The following is a 21,232-nucleotide window of genomic DNA, read 5'->3' on the forward strand; positions in this document are numbered from 1 at the left end:
GGACTTCTCAGTCTCAGTAATGTTAATATGTGGGGCCAGATAATTCTTTGTTGTGAGACGCTGTCCTGGATGCACTTGGGTACCAGTAGCTGTATCCATGTCCCTATCGCAACAATCAAAAACATCTCCAGGCAGTGCCAAATGCTCCCAGAGGGCCAAATCTTCCTGGTTGAGAACTACTGTTCTATACTACTTACTTCAAATATTTACTAAACAGTTCCTGTCTGTCAGATACTGTTCTAGCTACTGGAGATAAAAAAAGAAGTTAATTAAATCATCAAAAAATCCTTGCCCTCATAATACTTTCTAGTGAAACAAGGTAGGCAATAAACAGAGGATTTAGCTGGCCAAGTGTTGATTAGAGAGAGATGGAGATAATGGAGAAAAAGATTGAAAACCCTAGGATGAGAAGGAAAAGGGAGATAAAACACATGGGCTTCCTGGAGCAGCAGTGCCACGTGGCTTTCAAACCTTTTTCCTGGATTCATGTGTGTGGAACATTAAGTGTCTGTTTTTGCCTCTTGGAAAGCCACTGGAGAGATGTTGGCCAAATGATTTAAATGGGCTTCAGGAGAGAATGGAGGATGTTGGTAATAATGGACTTGAACTGTCTGGAAGCCATCTACTGAGGAAACAGATCAGACAGGCAATGGGCAGTCACTGAGGGTTAGCAGGCAGAAGGGTGAAGGTGGTGCTGGTTAGATGATCCAGGGAGAAAAACAGCTGCAATAACTCAGGAATCTGGGTTGGCATATGACTCTGGATGGTTTTAGTGAAAATCGATTTAACTGAATCCACAAGCTATTCAACAGTAAATATATAAACTTCTATCATTTTCTTTTAAACTCATTTTCTCTATCAGACATTCAACAAAGACGGTGTGCAAGGTTGTATGAAACAAACTTTCCTTTCAGAGAGTTTATTTCCTATGATTGCATTACAATGCTGAGTAGAACAAAGTTAAATCCATTAACTAAGCTTTGCTAATATTACTGCAGAGAAATGAATTAGGAGCTTTCTTCTTGAATAAAACCTTTAAAAAATTCACACTTAAGACACATGGAAACCAAACACTTAGAAATATTTACCGATTTCTAGTGGGCTCATTTTATTCTCTCTGAAGAACACACGTACTTGCTGGTATAGTCCTAAAGCAGCATGAAGCTACAGACTCAGACAAGGGGTGTGGGTGGGGGTGAAAATGGAGACACGGAGCTTTTTTTATCTCCTTAAAGGTTTTATTTTACATAATATTTTGGCATTTTTCCACCACAACAGTTAGCAAAATCAGACGGTCACATCTTTCTGATTTCCAATATATGGTAATGCATATGGTCTCTCATGGTTCTTTGCTCACACCACTCTGCAGACAGCCCCCACCCTCCACACTGTCCAACTTTAATGACCTCCTTCTACTCACTCCTATGCAAATCTTTCACTGTGTCAATTTTTCTCCTCTTCTCCACAAAGCCTTTTCTGAAAAACTTAGCCCAGTGAAGTCTCTTCATTCTAGTTAGAGCTATGGTTTTTCCAGTAGTCGTGTATGGATGTGAGAGTTGGACTATAAAGAAAGTTGAGCACCGAAGAATTGATGCTTTTGAAGTGTGGTGTTGGAGAAGACTCTTGAGAGTCCCTTGGACTGCAAGGAGATCAAACCAGTCCATCCTAAAGGAAATCAGTCCTGAATATTCATCGGAAGGACTGATGCTGAAGCTGGAACTCCAATACTTTGATCACCTGATGTGAAGAACTGACTCAATGGAAAAGATCCTGATGCTGCGAAAGATTGAAGGCGGGAGGAGAAAGGGATGACAGAGGATGAGATGGTTGGATGGCACCACCAACTCCATGGACATGAGTTTGAACAAGCTCTGGGAGTCGGTGATAGACAGGGAGGCCTGGCATGCTACAGTACATGTGGTCAGAAAGAGTCAGACACGACTGAGCAACTGAACTGAACTGAGTCTCTTCATCCTCCAGATCTCTAGAGGATGTTATGTTACATCTCTGCTATTTGTGGCGGAGCCACATTATACGCTGTTTTGTCTTTGTCATCTAATTCTTTCACAAGATCAGATACCTTTTGTTTCAACTAGCATTTCTTTTGTCTGGCTTATGGTCAGGGACTAAGGGATACATTTTTTTTTTGGTATCCACTTCAGCATCTGATGCATTTATAAAAGAAATCTCATTAGATTGCCCTGAAGGAAAGATACTCCAAGGACAGACCTAAAAAAAACACAGTCTTATCCTTTGTAGAGTTTGTATTAATGACATGCATCCTTCTTTTTTAAAATCTATTTTCTCTTCTGGAACATATAGAGAATATTTCTTTTTCATCAGTCCCTTGTTTTACTTCCCAGCATCACTTATTAACTTGCCACAAATATTCTTCTTCTGAGGTTGAGGGTGAGGCTCACATGGCTCCCAGATATTGAGTGGAGACCTTGGAGTTCCTCTGACCACCCTATACATAGTATTCAGCTGTCTGGATTCTGTGTGATCGAGGGAGATAAAGGTTTATCCAAAGAGAGGATAAACGGCCATGATACAGAAAGAACTATGGAAGGATAGTTAGCACATCCAAACTGCTTTTAATATGAGCTGAGTATCACTGACACTTTGTCAGTCTGTTTTCACATGAAATTGCACTGGCTCATGAGAGTTGACAGTAACAAGAACATTTTAACTCTGGATGTATGAGAACATACAGATTGGGCTGACCTCCTTCACACTAACAGATCGGCATTTGACTGCTTTGGGCGTATTCTTCTCAAAGGATTGGGGACTGTGGGAGTCTGAATCCCACCATGACGCCTCACAGGCCAGTAGATGATAGACGCTCTTTCTTTGAACTCTGTCGTCTTTCTTGTTTGGAATGGGGTTTTGCTCATACGGGATGCTGTTATAGAAGACATGTGTGATGCCTACAGCCTAGAGAGTTGGCTGCCAGCACTGCGCCAGTGATGAAACGGCAAGCGCTCCAGGATGGCTGCCCTTCTAGCTTTTAGTGGGAACTGGTGGACAGAGAGCATCCATCTTCCAATCGGATATGAAGGCATAACTGTGATGAAGGGCCTCAAGCATAAGTGTCAGAGGAAACAGGAGCTCCCACCTCCCTCAGTGACCAAACCCTTCATCTTCATGAGCAGACAGTAATGAGCCTGGCAATGACCCAACGTGGGGATGGTTTTGGATTAATGGAGAAAATGAAGCAAGAAACACACTGGGGAAACAGAACCAGTCACAGCTGCAAAATGGCCAGTGTCAGAGAGTGCCGGGCAGGCCCCGCAGAGCAAGGCACAGCTCCTAGTCCTGTTTTCTGGAGCTAACAGGCAAAGAGTCTATCAAAGATGCTTTACAGGGTCCGGTCTGATCTCAGAAAGAAAACCATACAGGAATAGATTTGAGACCAGATAAATCTGCTGAGTTGTGAATAGGTTATGCTCAAAAATTCCAAGAGGTGATGCTACGTCGGGGCATAGTTCAAGGTATTCTGATGAGTACAGTCAAGAGAAGGGCCAGAGGAAGGGGAAATAAGGTGGAATTCAAGACAGGACTAGAGAAATACCAGGTCATGGGGCCATGGCGGACCTGTACCATCCATAGGAGATAAGCATCATTCACTTCTTGAAATACTCATGGGTGAAGTGATTTATCAGTAATTGGGACACAATGATTCAAATCCCATAATGCACAAGATGTCTGAATACAGTTCCAAAGAATAGCAAAGAGAGATAAGAAAGCATTTCAAAGAAATAGAGAGAAACAATAGAATGGGAAAGACTAGAGATCTCTTCAAGAAAATTAGAGACCAAGGGAACATTTCATGCAATGTTGGGCACAATAAAGGACAGAAACGGTATGAACCTAACAAAAGCAGAACATATAAGAAGAGGTGGCAAGAATACATCAAAACTATACAAAAAAGATTTTAATGACCCAGATAACCACAATAGTGTGATCACTCACCTAGAGCCAGACACCCTAGAGTGTGAAGTCAAGGGGGCCTTAGGAAGCTTCACTATGAAAAAAGCTAGTGGAGGTGATAGAATTCTAGCTGAATCATTTCAAATCCTAAAAGATGATTCTGTGAAAGTGCTGCACTCAATTTGTGAGCAAATTTAGAAAACTCAGCAGTAGCCACAGGACTGGACAAAATCAGTTTTCATTCCAATCCCAAAGAAAGGCAATGTCAATGACTATTCAAACTACCACACAATTGCACTCATTTCACCAAGCTAGCAAAGTACTGCTCAAAATTCTCTAAGCTGGGCTTCAACAGTATGTGAACCGAGAACTTCCAGATGTTCAAGATGGATTTAGAAAAGGCAGAGGAACCAGAGATCAAATTGCCAACATCCACTGGATCATAGTAAAAGCTAGATAGTTTCAGAAAAATATCTACTTCTGCTTCATTGACTACACCGAAGCTTTTGACTGTGTGGATCACAACAAACTGTGGAAAATTCTTAAAGAGATGGGAATCCCAGACCACCTTACCTGCCTCCTGAGAAATCTATATACAGGTCAAAAAGCAACAGTTAGAACAAGACGTGGAACAATGGACTGGTTCCAAACTGGGAAAGGAGTACATCAAGGCTGCATATTGTCACCCTGCTTATTTAACTTATATGCAGAGTTCATCATACAAAATGCCAGCGTGGTTGAAGCACAGCTGGAATCAAGATTGCTGGGAGAAATATCAATAACCTCAGATATGCAGATGACACCACCCTTATGGCAGAAAGCAAAGAAGAACTAAAGAGCCCCTTGATGAAAGGGAAAGAGAAGAGTGAAAAAGCTCGCTTAAAGCTCAACATTCAGAAAACTAAGATCATGGCATCCGGTCCCATCACTGCATGACAAGTAGATGGGGAAACAATGGAAACAGTGAGAGACTTTATTTTGGGGGGCTCCAAAATCACTGCAGATGGTGACTGCAGCCACGAAATTAAAAGACACTTGCTCCTTGGAAGAAAAACTATGAACAACCTAGACAGCATATTAAAAAGCAGAAAACAAGATCCAAAAAGCTGACAAAGATCCATCTAGTCAAAGCTATGGTTTTTCCAGTAGTCATGTATGGATGTGAGAGTTGGACCATAAAGAAGGCTGAATGCCAGAGAATTGATGCTTCTGAGCTGTGGTATTGGCAAAGACTCTTGAGAGTCCCTTGGACTGAAAGGAGATCAAAATGGTCCATCCTAAAGGAAAGCAATCCTGAATATTCATTGGAAGGACTGATCCTGAAGCTGAAGCTCCAATACTTTGGCCACCTGATGTGAACAGTTGACTCATTAGAAAAGACCCTGATGTTGGGAAAGATTGAAGGCAGGAGGAGAAGGGGACTGACAGAGGATGAGATGGTTGGATGTTATCACTGACTCAATGAACATGAGTTTGAGCAAGCTCCCAGAGATGGTGAAGGACAGGGAAGTCTGGCATGCTGCAGACCATGGGGTCACAAAGAGTCAGACATGACTGAGTGACTGAATAGCAATTTAGCTCCTGAAATGCAGAAGTCTGCTGAAGAATGGCTCTGGATGCCAAATCCACAGGCTTCTGTGATAAGGAAGAATTTCATACATTCTCTCTATGACCAGGTAATTCTGTCTGAGTGCACAATTAACCCTTAGCTAAATGGCAAGGATATTCACAAAAACTGAGGGGCAGTAAATAACGCCTACATCATTCTGAATGCTTTGTGGACATTAGTGGTTCTCAGCACTTGAACACTGCAATCACTTGGGAGCATGTTAAACCTATTGATCCCAGGGTCTACCCTTACCTACTGAATCAAGGTCTCCAGGATGAGACCCTGTAAACATTAAACAACCTCTTCAAAAGATTTTCATCTGCATGAGATATTTGGGAACCACTACATAAAGTCCTTGAATCCTTATGACCAATTATAGATGGAGATATCCAGACTGAGAGAAATTAGGCATCATTTCCACAAAGGTCTCTGGATGCTCCATTAGCAACACACAATGCATTGGTTTATTACATTTTGAAACTTCATAACCATTATGATGAATATGTTCACATGTTATGAAAATATAATTTTATGACTGTATAGTATTCCATTATAGTTGCTTATTTCAAATTTATGAAACCAATCTCCTGCTGGTGTTAAAAATATATATTTTTTGAATCAGGGGTTTTCCTGATTCAGGAACACCAGTCACTTATACAAACTTGTTCTGCCTGTTTCATATCCAGAGAGGCATTAAATTTTCCCAAGCAACACACAAAAAAAAGATTTAGCTTCTGTCATGTACACACAGAGAGCCCACTTGGTGGTCATAGATGTAAAAATGATTAGAATTTAGAGGGCACGAATTGTTGAGCAGCAGTGAAAGGTCCTGGTAACAATCATCTTCCAGTGATATTTTTGGTGTTCAATCAGTGGATCACAAATTTTGACTAACACTGGAATCACCTAGGATATTTAATCATAGCTTTTCTTCCAAGGAGCAAAAAAAGTTACCATTAAAGATCCTAGGTGATTTCAATGTCAGTTTGCTGACAAACTAATCTGCCAACAAAAATCCATCTAGACTATGGTTTTTCCAGTAGTCATGTAAGGATGTGAGAGCTGGACTATAAAGAAAGCTGAGTGCCGAGGAATTGATGCTTTTGAACTGTGGTGTTGGAGAAGACTCTTGAGAGTCCCTTGGACTGCAAGGAGATCCAACCAGTCCATCCTAAAGGAGATCAGTCCTGAATATTCATTGGGAGGACTGATGCTGAAGCTGAAACTCCAATACTTTGGCCACCTGATGTGAAGAACTGACTCACTGGAAAAGACCCTGATTTTGGGAAAGATTGAAGGCAGGAGGAGAAGGGGCCAACAGAGGATGAGATGGTTGGATGGCATCACCGACTCGATGGACATGAGTTTGAGCAAACTCCAGGAGTTGGTGATGGACAGGGAAGCCTGGCGTGCTGTAGTCCATGGGGTTGCAAAGAGTTGGACATGACTGAGTAACTGAACTGAAATGAACAGGATCTTTGAAAATACTGATGCCTTGCTCCCATCCCTAAATACTAACTTACTTAGTATATGACAACCTGAGCATTTGGAAGTTTCTCCAGGGTGCAAAGTTTAAGAGACACTAGGTTAAGTGAAAACTACTGATAAAATAGGTTGGTGGGGCTTCTTTGAGTAGCCTTTTAAGGAAATTGATGTGACTTCAGAGCAGCTGTTGGTCATCAATGTGGCCTTCACATGACCTTCCCTGGAGCCACCGGCCAGGCCACTGAGATTCAGCCATAAAGATGCTTATAGGAGCCAATGACCACCTTTCCTTCCGAGGTTCCTCCTACCCACTGCTGCCTGGTCCCTGTCACTCCCTGCAGTGTGTCCACCTAATGTGTCCTTATCCAGAGTCCCTTTATTTCAATCCATATCTCCTTCCCTCTGTTCAGAGTGCCAGAAAGAGCATCCAATACTCAATCCACGTTAATGTAGTCCAGCATTCTGGCATGCTGGGTGATCAAACAGGCTCTGCAACTCCCTGGGAGGGACGGGGAAGTCTAAAGCGTGGTCCATGGTCAAAGATGGACCCATTTCCAATCTTGCCCCTCTAATAGCTATTTCCAATCTAGCACCTGTGATCTCAGTGTAGAGCATGTTAACTCTGGGGGATCTCCAAAGAGTACGGATGAAAGAACTGTCAGTCTTGGAAAGTGCTCTCCTCCTACTGAGACAGATCTATATTCCAAGATTTCCTTAACTTCTTAGAATCTGCTCTACTAAGGTAACCACATAAGTGGCCGCCAAGGAATTTAGTGATGCTGAAGTCTAACAACATGAAGGCAGGCTTTAGCCAAGATACCATTTGATTATGACCCAGGCCTTTGAGTATTCCTGAGGCTGGAGTGACCTAGGAAACTTGGTTTGCACTCATAGAGTGATGCTTAACCAGAGCCATCCATCAAGATCACTGAGAGAAATTCTCATGACCAGACATGCCTTGGCCCAACTCCCTAGAAGCAGTGGTCAAGGAGACATGAATTAGAGCACAGATACTTGGGTTTTTAAAGTATCCTCAAGAATTACTGCAGTGATTTAATGGCACTGACCAGTACTCCTTTCTAGGAAAAAATCACTGTACTGCCATTCGAGCCAGAGACCCTATGGCGGAGATTCCAAGCACAGAGGCAAAGAGATCAGGAAAGAGTTTTCTGAGAAAGTAGGCCATTCAGTTTTACTCAAATCATACAAACACCCTCTTATGTCACTTAGTTACAACATGGCCTGGGCTACCAGAATCTAAGACAGTTTGAGAGAACTTACTGCAATGATGGAAACATTTTATTCTGTTCTGTCCAGTATGGTAGCTGCTAGACACATGTATTTATCGAGCACTTGAAATGTGGTTGGTGAAAATGATTAAACTTTCAGTTTAATTCATTTTAATTTAAATAGTCACATGCAGCTCGCGAGTCTACCATATTGTACAGTGCAAAGAACCCATCTTTGAGCAGAAAGCATGCAAAATAATAAGTAGACACTGGAGAATAAATAAGCCCTTCTACTAGACAATCCCTCTTGCCCTATGGTTTCCCATAGGAAGTCTTTCCTTCTTAAAGAATAAGAAGCAAACTCCTTTTGTAGGTGGCCCATCATTCATCCAGAACAGAGGATATCAAGACATGGCCATCCATGAGCAAGATCTGGCCCAAAGATATGTGTGAGTTGCTTTTCACTATACTTTTAAAAAGTTTTAAAATTTGTTTAATAGTTAAAATTGAACTTTTTAAAAACTCAGTGTCTGCTTTCTTCAGAAAAATGAGACAATAAGGCTAATTGGCTCTTGGCTAATCCTTCATGGCAGTGAGTTCCTGGCACTGCAGCAAAGAGATGCCTGAAATTCAGTCGACATATTGTTTGGCCTGCTTCCCTCACTCACGTGGCCTGACCTGGCCCCAGGAAGGACTTGGGTTTGAGGGACCTGGTCTAAAAATCTCTCCCAGGCAGAAGCATCTAATCTGAGAGACTGGCAAGTCTGGTTGTCTACCTCTGCTGCCCTCACCTTGAATACTCAAAGACAAGACAGACTTCCATACAAATGCCTTTTATTCAGGGCAGAATCTCTTCACTGTTCTTCAAAAGAAGACATGCAAGTGCATCCGTACAGAGGATTTCAGAGTTACTGTGTCAGGATGAATGAAGCCAAGGCTGCTGGTTTCAGAGTGTATACAAGTGACATGTAGTTGCTGAAGCATGTTTCTTAGTTGTGCCCCTCAGCTTCTTGATCTGCAAAATATCAGGACCTAAGAAACTGTAATAGGACCTGGAGCAACAGTAGTGCTCAACACCTGTTAGCTACTATCATTCCAGTTATGGAAACTAGCTCTCTATGGGGAGAGAATGAAGTAAACCTTCTCCACAGTGTAATATACACACACAGGCAACTTTTCACTCTCCAGTTGATTTTAAACCATAGCAGCAATCTCTAAGTTTGCTTGTATACGTAAATGAACAGTCCCAAAAAGCCAGTTATTAGTGACTCATCAAAATGTCCCCCTTTCTCCGATGTGTTCTGAGATTCATCATACAAACACCACACACAGAAGACAACCATGACCAAGTGTATCCAAACCAGCACTTCGACTGAACCTGAGTGCAACTTCAGAATAAAATGCAAAATTTTTAAGATCTAGATGACACTAAAAATTCAGCTTTTCTTTGCAGACATACTTTTGAAAATTATATTATGCTCAAACTCGACCCAAATTATTTGCCGTGGCTCATGTGATGAAACTCTTGGCAATATACTTCCCTCAGGAAAAAAAAATTATAACAACAATAATCTTTGCTCTGAATACATTTAGCTTTTAATTCATATGATGTTAGGCAGTTCTTTAAAATCCTTCAAAGGGTGCCTAAGGCCAGCCCCGAGATCACCACAGATGATTGATTCTTATTATGGCTCTCACCCAAATGAATCAATGCTTTTGGATGGTAAGAATACCAGTCCAGTCAATCGTCTGCTCACCCGTCTTCCCTAAGTGATGCTGCAACTGCCCAAATTCCCCACTTCATCCATCAGGATGGAGTTTTCCAACCTCATCCATTTTCTGGTATAAAGCGACTGTATCATGTTGCTGGGCTGACGATCAGATTAAACAAGGCGAGAGGATACCACCCTCCTGAGTACCTTCCTAATTTGTACTCAGAAATCATTTCAATTCAAGTTTAAAGGATTATCTTTAGCATCCTAATTAATACACATTAGATCATTTAAAATCTTCACCAACTATAATACCCATTGTATATATACATACATACCCAACACACATCTTTGCTAATGAGAACAGCAACATAGCAACTGCAATTGTCATTTAGCACAACTAATCTTTATACTGCACTTCACAAGCACATTCACGTACTTCCTCTTACATACTTCTCCAAAGACACCAGGAGGCAGACAGAATCAAAAGGGGAGAGATATTTTTGGAGCCTCCTATGATCCAGGAATTGTGACTAAGTCTTGAACAGTGCTGGGACTAGGGGGAGGTGATGCAGGCATCTTGGGGGCCGAGTTTAAGGATGCCCTCACCCTCAGAGTCATACACTGGTGGAGCTGGCACCTGAGAGTTGCCTCCTTAAATTGCATGTTCTCAGCATCCTGCTGGCCTCCTCCGTGTCCTGGCCCTGCTAATACTCTCATCCACCTTGTCAGTTACATACAATCTTCCTCCCTTCAAAGGTGGACAAACTAATATGCAGAGATCTTCGGCAGCTTGCCAAAGGCCTCCAGTTAGTGACCCTTCTGACCTCATTCTGGTGTCCTTTTTCCCCACTGAAGGGCGTAGAGCTCAAAGCCATGGCTAAATAAAACCACATTCGTGAGCTGCCTAGGAATTCACTTAGATCCCTCAATCATCACTTAAAATTCAACATAGACTGCACTCCAAAGACCATCTCAATTTAACTGTTCTCACCATTTGTACAATGAGAAGGCTGTTTAGTTTTAGCTTTGTTAGTTCTTTAAAATCTGCAATTAGCATTTCTAATTAAGTATAACATTGGGTTTTCATCACCAGTAATTTTTGTTTGAGTGTGTAAGGAGGTAGAGGTGGCAGAAAGTAAATTTATGTCAAACTTTCATTTCCATTTTCATACAACTTCAAATATACTCTGCCCCCTAGCTTCAATGGTAGTTTACGGAATCCACCAGAAAAATCTTACCATGCCCATTACTTTAGCATTCTTTAACATAAAAAACTGTCGGGTTAATACTTATCCAGCTCCAAAGTCACTAAAATACAAAAGCTTCAAGCTTAAAACAACTTCATTGTAAAGGGCTGTATATTTTATTTCTTCCCAGTAACCTTAAATCTACGTACAGCGGTCCCAGGCAGAATTTACGGGAATACAGTAATATGCCAATTAACTATAGCCATCCAGTTCCTAATTCTCCATCGCCAGGATTTCTTTGTCGTTACTGAGAAACTCTGCCATATTCACTGAGAAACAGGCAGGCAAACTGAAAAGAAAACCACCTCCTCTTGACTGGAGCTATCTTCGTTCTTGTAGAGACAATTCCTTGCCTCGAGCTTCAAGTCCATGGATCAAATTCAGCCAGTTCTCTGCTGGGGAAGCTGCTGACACAATTAGGGCGAGTCACCCAAGAGAAAACCCTCAGCCAGGAAACTTGTCTAATTATGTATTTGTTTTCGCTGTCCCTTCCCTCTGGTTTAAACATCTACTTGCTGTTAAATGCATCTGATGAGGAAGAGGAAGAAAGGCTGGCTGATGCAGCGACTCCACAGGACGAATTCTGATGACATCTATGTCGGGCCCACGGCAAGTCTTCCAAAGGGGTCGCAAAGAGTCAGACACGACTGAGCAACTGAACTGAAATTTTCCAAACCCATCACCAAGAACCAGTGGGAAGATGGGCATGAGGCTGTTGTTAAGACCCAGGCCAGGGTATTCTGTGTGAGAAACCAGAAGGAAGGAACTCTCTCTGAGACTATCTGTAAGCCAAAACTTGATTTTGCCAACACGTGAGTTTAGTCTTTTTAAGGGAGATAGTATAGGGGGTGTTCTCGTGATGTCCAATGATACAGAGACATAGATGCCCTGGGCCCAACGGGACCTTTCAGTTCTTTTGAGTATGATCTTTGCACAGTCTCGACTGTCATGGAAGCTGTGAATTTACTTGTGTTTATTGTCCTAGCAGGCAATGTCATGCTGGACGCTGTTACGCTTATCAGTCGGGGTTCTGGGCAAGACAAAAGCGGATGAGAACTCCATTCCTGCAGTTATTGTTATATTAACTGTGGCTCATCTGCACTTTAATAGATTCCAGAAACTGTCATTCTGTTAATGTTGCAAACGGTCTCAGAGGGTCTCAGAGCCACGGCTACATCCTGTGGGTATGTCCCCCAGACTCAATGGTTCACACAATTAGAAGGTAGGTTCATCTCTTGGGATTCATCTAGAACTTTATTTACTCCCCGCCCTATTTGAGTTTTACTCATTACAGTCCTTTATACCACAAAATGTCATCTATGTTAACTGACAAAATAGGTCATTCTTCGCCAACAAGATGTTTAAAGAAATATTCAGCTACTTATATCACTAATCATTCTACTACTGCAGTTTATTTTTTTTTTCTCCCACATTCTATTTGTTGGGATTGATTGAAATATTTCTTTCTGACCCATCACTTCCCCTAACTACAGTAGAATACGCCCCTCTGCATGATGCATAGTTCTGCGTTGCTCGACTTGGCCTCAGAAGCCCCTGCAGGTCGGCTCTTAGCAATCAGCCATAGGTGTTTCCGATAATGGAACTGTTGTGGAGACTGAGCTCATTTCCGTGCTGCATCCCCAGTCTTTAATCCCTGCCCCCAAGAACAGCCCTCTCCATCCCAGTATCAGCCAGAATGAGGACAGAAGGTGATCGAGCTTCTGAGTGTGGCATGCTTAATCCTTCCAGTCCATTTTCACTTCCTTCCAAACCAAGTCACCTGGCACTTCACCCGTTTGAGGAGTGAGACTCCATCCCTTTCGCTTGTATAACTAGAGCTAAGGGTTAATTTTAATACAAGGGTTAGTTTCTGAACATTTCCCCTTAAATTGTGTTAACTGTATTTCTTAGCAAACTGTAACTGTTTTCACATGAAACTGTTGCATGAAAATTATCACTCATTAAAACAAGACAACATATTTGAGTCAAGACTTTAACTTTCTGTCTGCTGCTTTATAAAAAACAGGGGGCAAGTCCTAACACCCTGAAAGAGTGAGAGGGAGGTTTCATCCTGAGCATGAGATCTGACATACAGTAACTAAAAACTGCTAAGTCATTCCATGTTCAGCACTTAAAACACCAAGACTGGGATGGGTTCTTAATAAATGGTAGTTATTACATTATCTTAATTGGCCACAAACTGAAAAAGAACGAAGTGAGCCTTTCCCATATAAAGTGGTTAGAACACGGGGCAGAGGGTCTTTCCTCCCTCCCCCTCTTCAAGCCCCCCTTCTTCCTGTCAACTTTCCTCCTTTCTCTTGTTGCCAATCCCTTCTCCACTTCCTTCTCTCCTTTCTGACTTCAAATCAAACCAGCTGCAGATTGAGGAAAAAGAGAAAAAGGATGGGGGCACACAATATTCAGGTCTAAAAAGAACCATTATTGAAAAATAATTTGGCCTCTGCTTAAGGGGACGAAATTGCCAGCAGAAAGCCAAAAGAAATTGATGGTATTGTCCCAGGGGCTGAGATTCAATTAACACTCGGCTGTTGTCAATTGGCTCCACAGTCCCAGGGATAAATCTTTCACAAGCTATTCTGGATACTCCTCCTGTGGCCCCCACCACGGCATCAATCTTCTCATCAGCTTTGTCATTATGGATCTCAGCCATTTCTCACAGTTTCAGGAACTCTGCATGGATTTGATCCCAAGAAGTATTGGGCCACTATCATCTCAGCTGTTAAAAGTCAGACTCAGACATCTCAGATTTTGTGTCAAGATACTGCATTCTGCCAGCAATGAACCTATCACCTTTCCCCTCCTCATAAAGCATGCTCTTTAGGCACCCCAAATTATGTGATATGAGTTCTCTCACGAGTCTCATTTGATTGTGAGTGCCTTTGAAAAGAATATTGCCAGCTGCATTAATTTCCGGGACTTTTGGTAGTCTGTACTGGGAAATTGATGCAAATAATGTCTGCTCATCTTTACTGGGTGAACTAGGCGGTAGGGTTAAGCAAAAAGATACAGCTAAGGTGGGAGGAGAAGGGGACGACAGAGGATGAGATGGCTGGATGGCATCACCGACTCAATGGACATGAGTTTCAGTAAACCCCGGGAGTTGGTGATGGACAGGGAGGCCTGGCGTGCTGCAGTCAGCGGGGTCACAAAGAGTCAGACACGACTGAGCGACTGAACTGGACTGAAGCAACCGGAACCTTTAGCACTTTTCAAGCTTGTCTGTTAAGATTAACACATCCTTCAAGTTGTACTTTTTACTGTTCAAAAAGTTATGCTGAGCCCTCTTAATGAGTCACGAGAGGGCAGGAAGGCCAGTGGATACTGCCTATGAGACAGGCTGGGACCTAGGACCCACTGCTTCGAGGACTGCACCTGGATACACCCCTCCTCGAGCAACAAAATGCAGTGGGACTAATGGGACTAAAAATAACTGCATGCATGCACAGTTAGGGCAAATTCTGGACAAAAGATGTGGTGTGGTTTAGTCACTAAGTCGTGTCCGACTCTTCTGACTGTAGCCCGCCAGGCTCCTCTGTCCATGGGATTCTCCAGGCCAGAATACTGGAGTGGGTTGCCATTTCCTTCTCCAGGGATCTTCCCGACCCAGGAATCGAACCCGGGTCTCCTGCATTGCAGGTAGATTCTTTACCTACTGGGCTATGAGGGAAGCCCAAGAGAAACGTTCCCTGACTGGGAACCGAACCCGGGCCGCGGCAGTGAAAGCGCCGAATCCTAGCCACTAGGCTACCAGGGACAAAAGACAGAGAGACCAAAAAACCCAGTTGTCACTTTTAAAGAGCCTTGAACAAAAACAGGGTACTGCACATGCCCCCCTGCATACACCACCACCAGAAGGCGTGCAGAACACCACGCCAGCCCTCCGCCCTGACCCCTGGGCTCCCTCAAGAGCAAGCAAGGATGCCTAGTGTCTCTTCTTGCTCCCACTCCTGCAGCAGGGGCCCTAGGGAAGCCTTGCCTGGACTTCTTGTCTGGTCTCCAGCCGATTTCTATCGATTGGGAACGGTCAAGAACCAGGTATAACAGCAGGTGTACCGCGGTCAGTGTGTTTCCAGTAAATTCTGGTCCACTCAGGCTGTTTGTACTTCTGTACCTACGGTAGGGGTGGCCTAAGGCCTGAGGGTGCTGGGTGGATTCCAAGGGGAAGCCAGTGAGGCTGGAGGGCTGAGAGCAAGAGGAGGAAGACCGGTAGGACCCGAGGGACTACTCCTTGGTGTTAGGAGCCATTCAGCATCTGACTGGAGCCTAGACAGCCTTCTTAGAATACAGGTCTTCAGTAAATAAAATTACAAAAGATTACCAAGGGAACAATTTTATTGAGCTGATGACTCAGACAATAGAGGATCCACTTGAATACAGGAGACCTGGGTTCTATCCCTGGGTTGGGAGGATCCCTTGGAGAAGGGGATGGCTATCCATTCCAGTATTTCTTGCCTGGAGAATCCCATGGACAGAAGAGGCTGGTGGGCTACCATCCACAGGGCTACAAAGAATCAAACACTACTGAGCAAATGACACTTTTCATTTTCTCTGTTAACACATTTAAACAAGATCTAGTGGTGATCTGAGTGTAAAGTGATAGGAAATTTCTAGTTTCTATTGATGACAAAGTCACAGAAAATGCTGATCCAACTGTGGTTTGTGGATACGAGACAAGACAGAAGGAAGTGCTAAGTTACAGCTAGAGATTAAAAAAAAAAAAATCAATGAGTTTGCTGGTCAGAGGTTGAGGGCTTGTGCTAGGGGAGGTCTCTGGATTTACTTCCAGGGGAACGGAAGCCATGGGAGGGATGTGCAGGCTCCAGTCTCTTGTCCCTTTAAATCAGGAAGCCCCAGAATCTTCCTTCTTCCTTCTGTCCGGCACTCCAGACAGAAAGTCACCATCTGCCCTGGCACTCATCTCATTATCAAGTGACAACTCTCTGTGTGATCTCTTCCATCAGATTATAAGGACAAGAGCTATGAATCAGCCGTCTTTGTATAAAAAATGCACACGGCTATTAAGTATTTGTTAAATACATTAGTGAAATGGCTAGGTTGCTACTGAAAGAATTCCACATGAATGTACACTGCCAACATTTTTCTCAAGAACATATTTTCATTTCTGAAAGGGGTTATATGTGGAAATACACAGCATTTTAAATATAATATCAGACTTCGCAACTGGAAATGGAAACACTGACATCATCAAGTAGATTTTCTAAAAATAATGTCAAAGTAGATTGATCAAAAAAAGAAAAAAGATAATCTGGTTACCTAAAGACCAAGGTGGGTTTCCCAGGTGGCACTAGTGATAAAGAACCCACCTGCCAATGCAGGGGATGTAAGAGACCTGGATTCCATCCTTGGGTCGGGAAGATCCCCTGGAGAGGTCATGACAATCCACTCCAGTATCCTTGCCTGGAGAATCCCATGGACAGAGGAGCCAGGCGGGCCATGGTCCGTAGGGTCACAAAGAGTAGTGAACACAACTGAAGTGACATAGCACACGCACCAAGCCCAAGGTGGCCCAATGTTTAAAATCACAGGAGTCTCTGCGTGACAGCAGAGGGCCAGGTAGGCAAAGGAGTTAAGTGCGTGTTCACCAGCCACCGTTCAACAGCTCAAGGGCTCAGGCCAGAGGATGAGCTTCTAGGTATATTGAATTTCTCTAGCTCATTCCCTGAATAAGCTTCTCCTTTTATACAACAATCTGAAGCTGCCTAACCCCCAAACACCACCAGTCATCTGGGACCTGGCTAGGGCTGTGAACAGGAGAGCTGGCTTCCAGCCCTCTGCTTATTTGGGGGTTTGCCACAGGGATGAAGGCTTGACTCAATTTGGAACACCACTGAAATACAGATAAAAACCTACTGAGCATGCTCACCATCTGACACAGAAAAGAAGGTCTGAAGGAGACAGATGTGCAGGGTTCATGCACGCTCAGGTCTGTCATCGTAAGAAACAATATAAAATAGTCATTCAGTCAGTGTGCTTGTATCAAGGCTTTCTATTTGCCAGGCCCCCTGGATTTAGCACATGCACACACACACACACAAAGTTCATAGGTAAAATGACAGTCCCTGTCCTCAAGTTCATGGAAGAGCTAACAGGTAAATCCACAATTTCAGTCAAAGCCCTGAAACTTGTAAGTTTTCCTAAGGTTGCATGGGGGCGTGAGGAGAAAAAATTTCCCCAAAGATACAACAAGTGAGCAGACGTGACAGGCCAAGTAAAAGGAACCTGTCATCTCGAGAAGCATGTGCTCCAAACAAAGACAGCACAGACCCCTGAGAAACTGGAGCCACTGTCAGGGCCTATCTACCCTCCGGGACATTTAAAAAGTTCCTGAGCTTGCTTATCATTTGATCAGATCTGGCTAATGAATTAACATCAATGTCTGTGACTCAGAAATGTCACCCCAGCATGGCTGTTCGGCTTTTAGCTCTCATCACATGAAAGCTTAGGAGACTAAGAGAGTTCTTGGCAGGATAATAAAAGCTCCATTTGTTACCTCTTCACTCTTTCATCCAACCTGGAATGCGTATGGGCCTGGCACTGTGCTGCTACTGCTAAGTCGCTTCAGTCGTGTCCGACTCTGTGCGACCCCACAGACGGCAGCCCACCAGGCTCCCCTGTTCTTGGGACTCTCCAGGCAAGAACACTGGAGTGGGTTGCCATTTCCTTCTCCAATGCATGAAAGTGAAAAGTGAAAGTGAAGTCGCTCAGTCGTGTCTGACTCTTCGAGACCCCATGGGCTGCAGCCCACCAGGCTCCTCCATCCATGGGATTTTCCAGGCAAGAGTACAGGAGTGGGGTGCCATTGCCTTCTCCGTGGCACTGTGCTAGGGGCAAGAAAATCAAAGATGGCCAAACTGTGGACCTGCCATCTTGGTTTCCTAAAAAATTAACAAGCAACTCTACACAAGTCATTTGAGCAACAGTGTGGTAGGTTCCAAGGGAACATGGCAGAAAAAAATCCAAAATTAGACTGCAGGCTTGTAAACAGTGAAAAAAGTTCTCTGAAATTGTAATTTACTATCATTAGCTTTCCTACTGGCTCAGAGGTGAAGACTCTGCCTGAAATGTAGGAGACTCGGATTTGATCTGTGGGTCAGGAAGATCTTCTGGAGAAGGAAATGGCAACCCACTCCAGTATTCTTGCCTGGGAAATTCTATGGACAGAGGAGACTGGCAGGCTACAGTCCATGGAGTCACGAAGAGTCGGACAACTATTATTAAGAAAAAAAAAATGAATCTTTCAATGATCATGGTTATGAATTTGAAATCCTGAGTTAGAATTCCAGCTCTGCCATTTATTTGCTGTGTGGTCTTTGAAATTTTACTTAGCATTGCTAAATCTCAGTTTCCTCATCCATAAAATAGAAGGATTACAATGAGAACCACATAGGTTTGCTATGGTAATCAAATGAGATCATCCAAATGAGGTGCTTAGACAAAAGATGCACTCAATTTTTCAACATGTGTGTCATTAAATATATATATGTATGTATATGTGTGTGCACACACATGCACTCAGTCATGACCAACTCTTTGCGACCCTATGGACTGTAGCCTGCCAGGATGCACTGTCCATGGAATTTCCCAGACAAGAATACTGGGGCAGGTTACCATTCCCTCCTCCAGGGGATCCTCCCAACCCAGGGATCGAACCCAGTCTTTTGCATCTCCTGCATTGGCAGGCAGGTTCTTTACCAGTTGAGTGACTAGGGAACCCATATGTGCATGTGTGTGTGTGTGTAAATATATATATAGTTAGTTAGTGAAAAATCAAGCTCAAGTGGATTTGCTTCTGAAATCCACTTGTCCTCAGCTGTCATGGTAGACCAAAGTTTACTTATTTGAAAAAGTATGGTATGTTACTTCTGAGCCTCAAAAATAGATCTACTGAACTCAATAGGAGAAATACAAAATGTAGAAATGGGGTTAGAATAAAATCAATCTCAATCACACACACACACACACACACACACACACACACACACACACACACACACACAGAAATAACTTCTGATGTTCATACTGAAGACATCACACATTTCACTTCAGTCAAGGCTCTAAGTTCCTGGGTAAACCAACCACAGCAAATCTCCTACATAGGAAAGAGTTTCATCCCAAGAGTGTACCTGTAAGTCCAACAAAGTTAGCCTAGGTACCTAACTATCACAACTGGCTATACAGTACTGTACTGTAATAGGTTTATAATACTTTTCACACAAATAATACATGAAAACAAACACAAAAAATAAAGAAAACATTTTTAATCTTACAGTACACTACCTTGGAAAGTATAGTTGAAAGTTCACAACTTGAAGCTTCATTTGTAGGGGACTTACTATAAAGACTTCCCTGGTGGGCCAGTGGTTGAGTCTGCCCGTCAGAGTTGGGTACATAGGTTTGATCACTGGTTTGGGAAGATCTCACATGCCATCGGGCAACTAAGCCCGTGTGCCGCAACAACTGAGCCTGTGCTCTAGAGCCCAGGAGCAGCAAGAAGAGAAGCCGCTGCAACCAAAAACCCGTGACCACAGCTTGAGAGTAGCTCCTGCTTGCTGCAACCAGAGAAAGGCCATGGACAGCAATGAAGATACCACCCGGCACAACCAAAAATAAAGAGTGATAAAAAAGAGCTTCACAGGTATATGGTAAAGGGGGTGATGTCAATCCCATTCCTGCTGCAACTACCTCATGGAGTTTCTTTAACCATACATTCAATAAATCTACTAATATATTCCAGAGAATACACTTCTCCCCATCCTCTATGGAAAATCATTAGTCAACTATAGTTGAAGCAGGGGATGAATTTTCCTTTTCCTTTGCCTCCTGGACAGAACGTGACTATTTGGGGGGTTCACTCGCTGCTGGCAAATGGCCATTTCCTGCCTCTAGACAGAAAGGCTTAAAAGAACTTATAAAAAACAGTCAAAATCCTCTACAGACATCCAATAACTTATAAGGGAAAGAACGTTTTGATGAGTTAGTGCAAATGAATCAGGACCATATGGATCCGATTTCCCTGGAGTTTAAATTTGTAAAGAGAAAAACTTCTTAGAAAAATGATCTTTGTAGATGTCACTGAACCCAGGGGAAAAACATATGAGATGATTAATCAACTTAATACATTCCCAAGTTGCCCTGTGCTTAACTGAAGCACACCCAGGTCATTTGTAGATCAATTTGGACTGTCAAACACACAGCCCATCATGCTCTAATTGTTTTCAGAGCAGAATTTTGAGCAGCAGAAGATACTAAGCTGGTTAGTATTTTCAGCAATGAATTTTAGTACAACTGTTTATTTTCTAATTCCTTAAATAGCTAATTTCATCAGTGGCAGGAGATTCTGGAAACACAGTGGGTGACACATATCTGCATATCCAGGGGCCAATCCACAGGTAGGTGGTGTAAATAGGCTCCCATGCAGGACAGCACGGTACCAGTCAGAAAACACATTCCTTGTAGCCTGCTGAATGGTGGCCTCATGCCCAAGGAGAGCTAATTTGCTTCATGTGACTGAGCGCTTTATTCTCAAAAGGTTTTTCAGAAACCAATATAATTATACAAGATCCAAGAGGTAGACCCGTCATCTGTATATAATACTCAAATAATGATTCAGTTGTATATGTTGATGACTTTTACTAACTTATTAAGTATATCTCATGCATGGAGGCATTTGAATATGTATCCAGAGACAATAATTACTATAAATAAGATTTTGGAAATAAATTAAAAGTGCTTTCTAAAAGAGCTAAATGGCCCCTACTATGTGTAGGGTGCCATGGAAACCTAGCTAGCAAATCCAATGAATATTTAATGTGAGCACAAGTGACATGTTATATGTAGACATGATCAACATTGTTTATTTGTCAACTCATGTCAAAGAGGATTACAGGATGGAAGAAACAAGTGTCTATCAGTGAGAAGGCTATGGTGGCTGCTCTGGAACCTTCTGGACAATACATTCCCATCAAGACTCCTAAA

At 42.9% G+C, this 21,232-nt stretch overlaps 1 protein-coding gene across 3 annotated transcripts in view; it reads right to left on the reverse strand.

The window, feature by feature from the left end:
- The window catches only part of MACROD2 (mono-ADP ribosylhydrolase 2), a 2,136,932-nt gene that overhangs the window by 558,453 nt on the left and 1,557,247 nt on the right, over positions 1 to 21,232 (reverse strand). The window lies entirely within an intron of this gene.

The sequence above is a fragment of the Cervus canadensis genome, chromosome 10 (genome assembly GCF_019320065.1).
Source record: "Cervus canadensis isolate Bull #8, Minnesota chromosome 10, ASM1932006v1, whole genome shotgun sequence".
Lineage (NCBI taxonomy): Eukaryota > Metazoa > Chordata > Mammalia > Artiodactyla > Cervidae > Cervus > Cervus canadensis.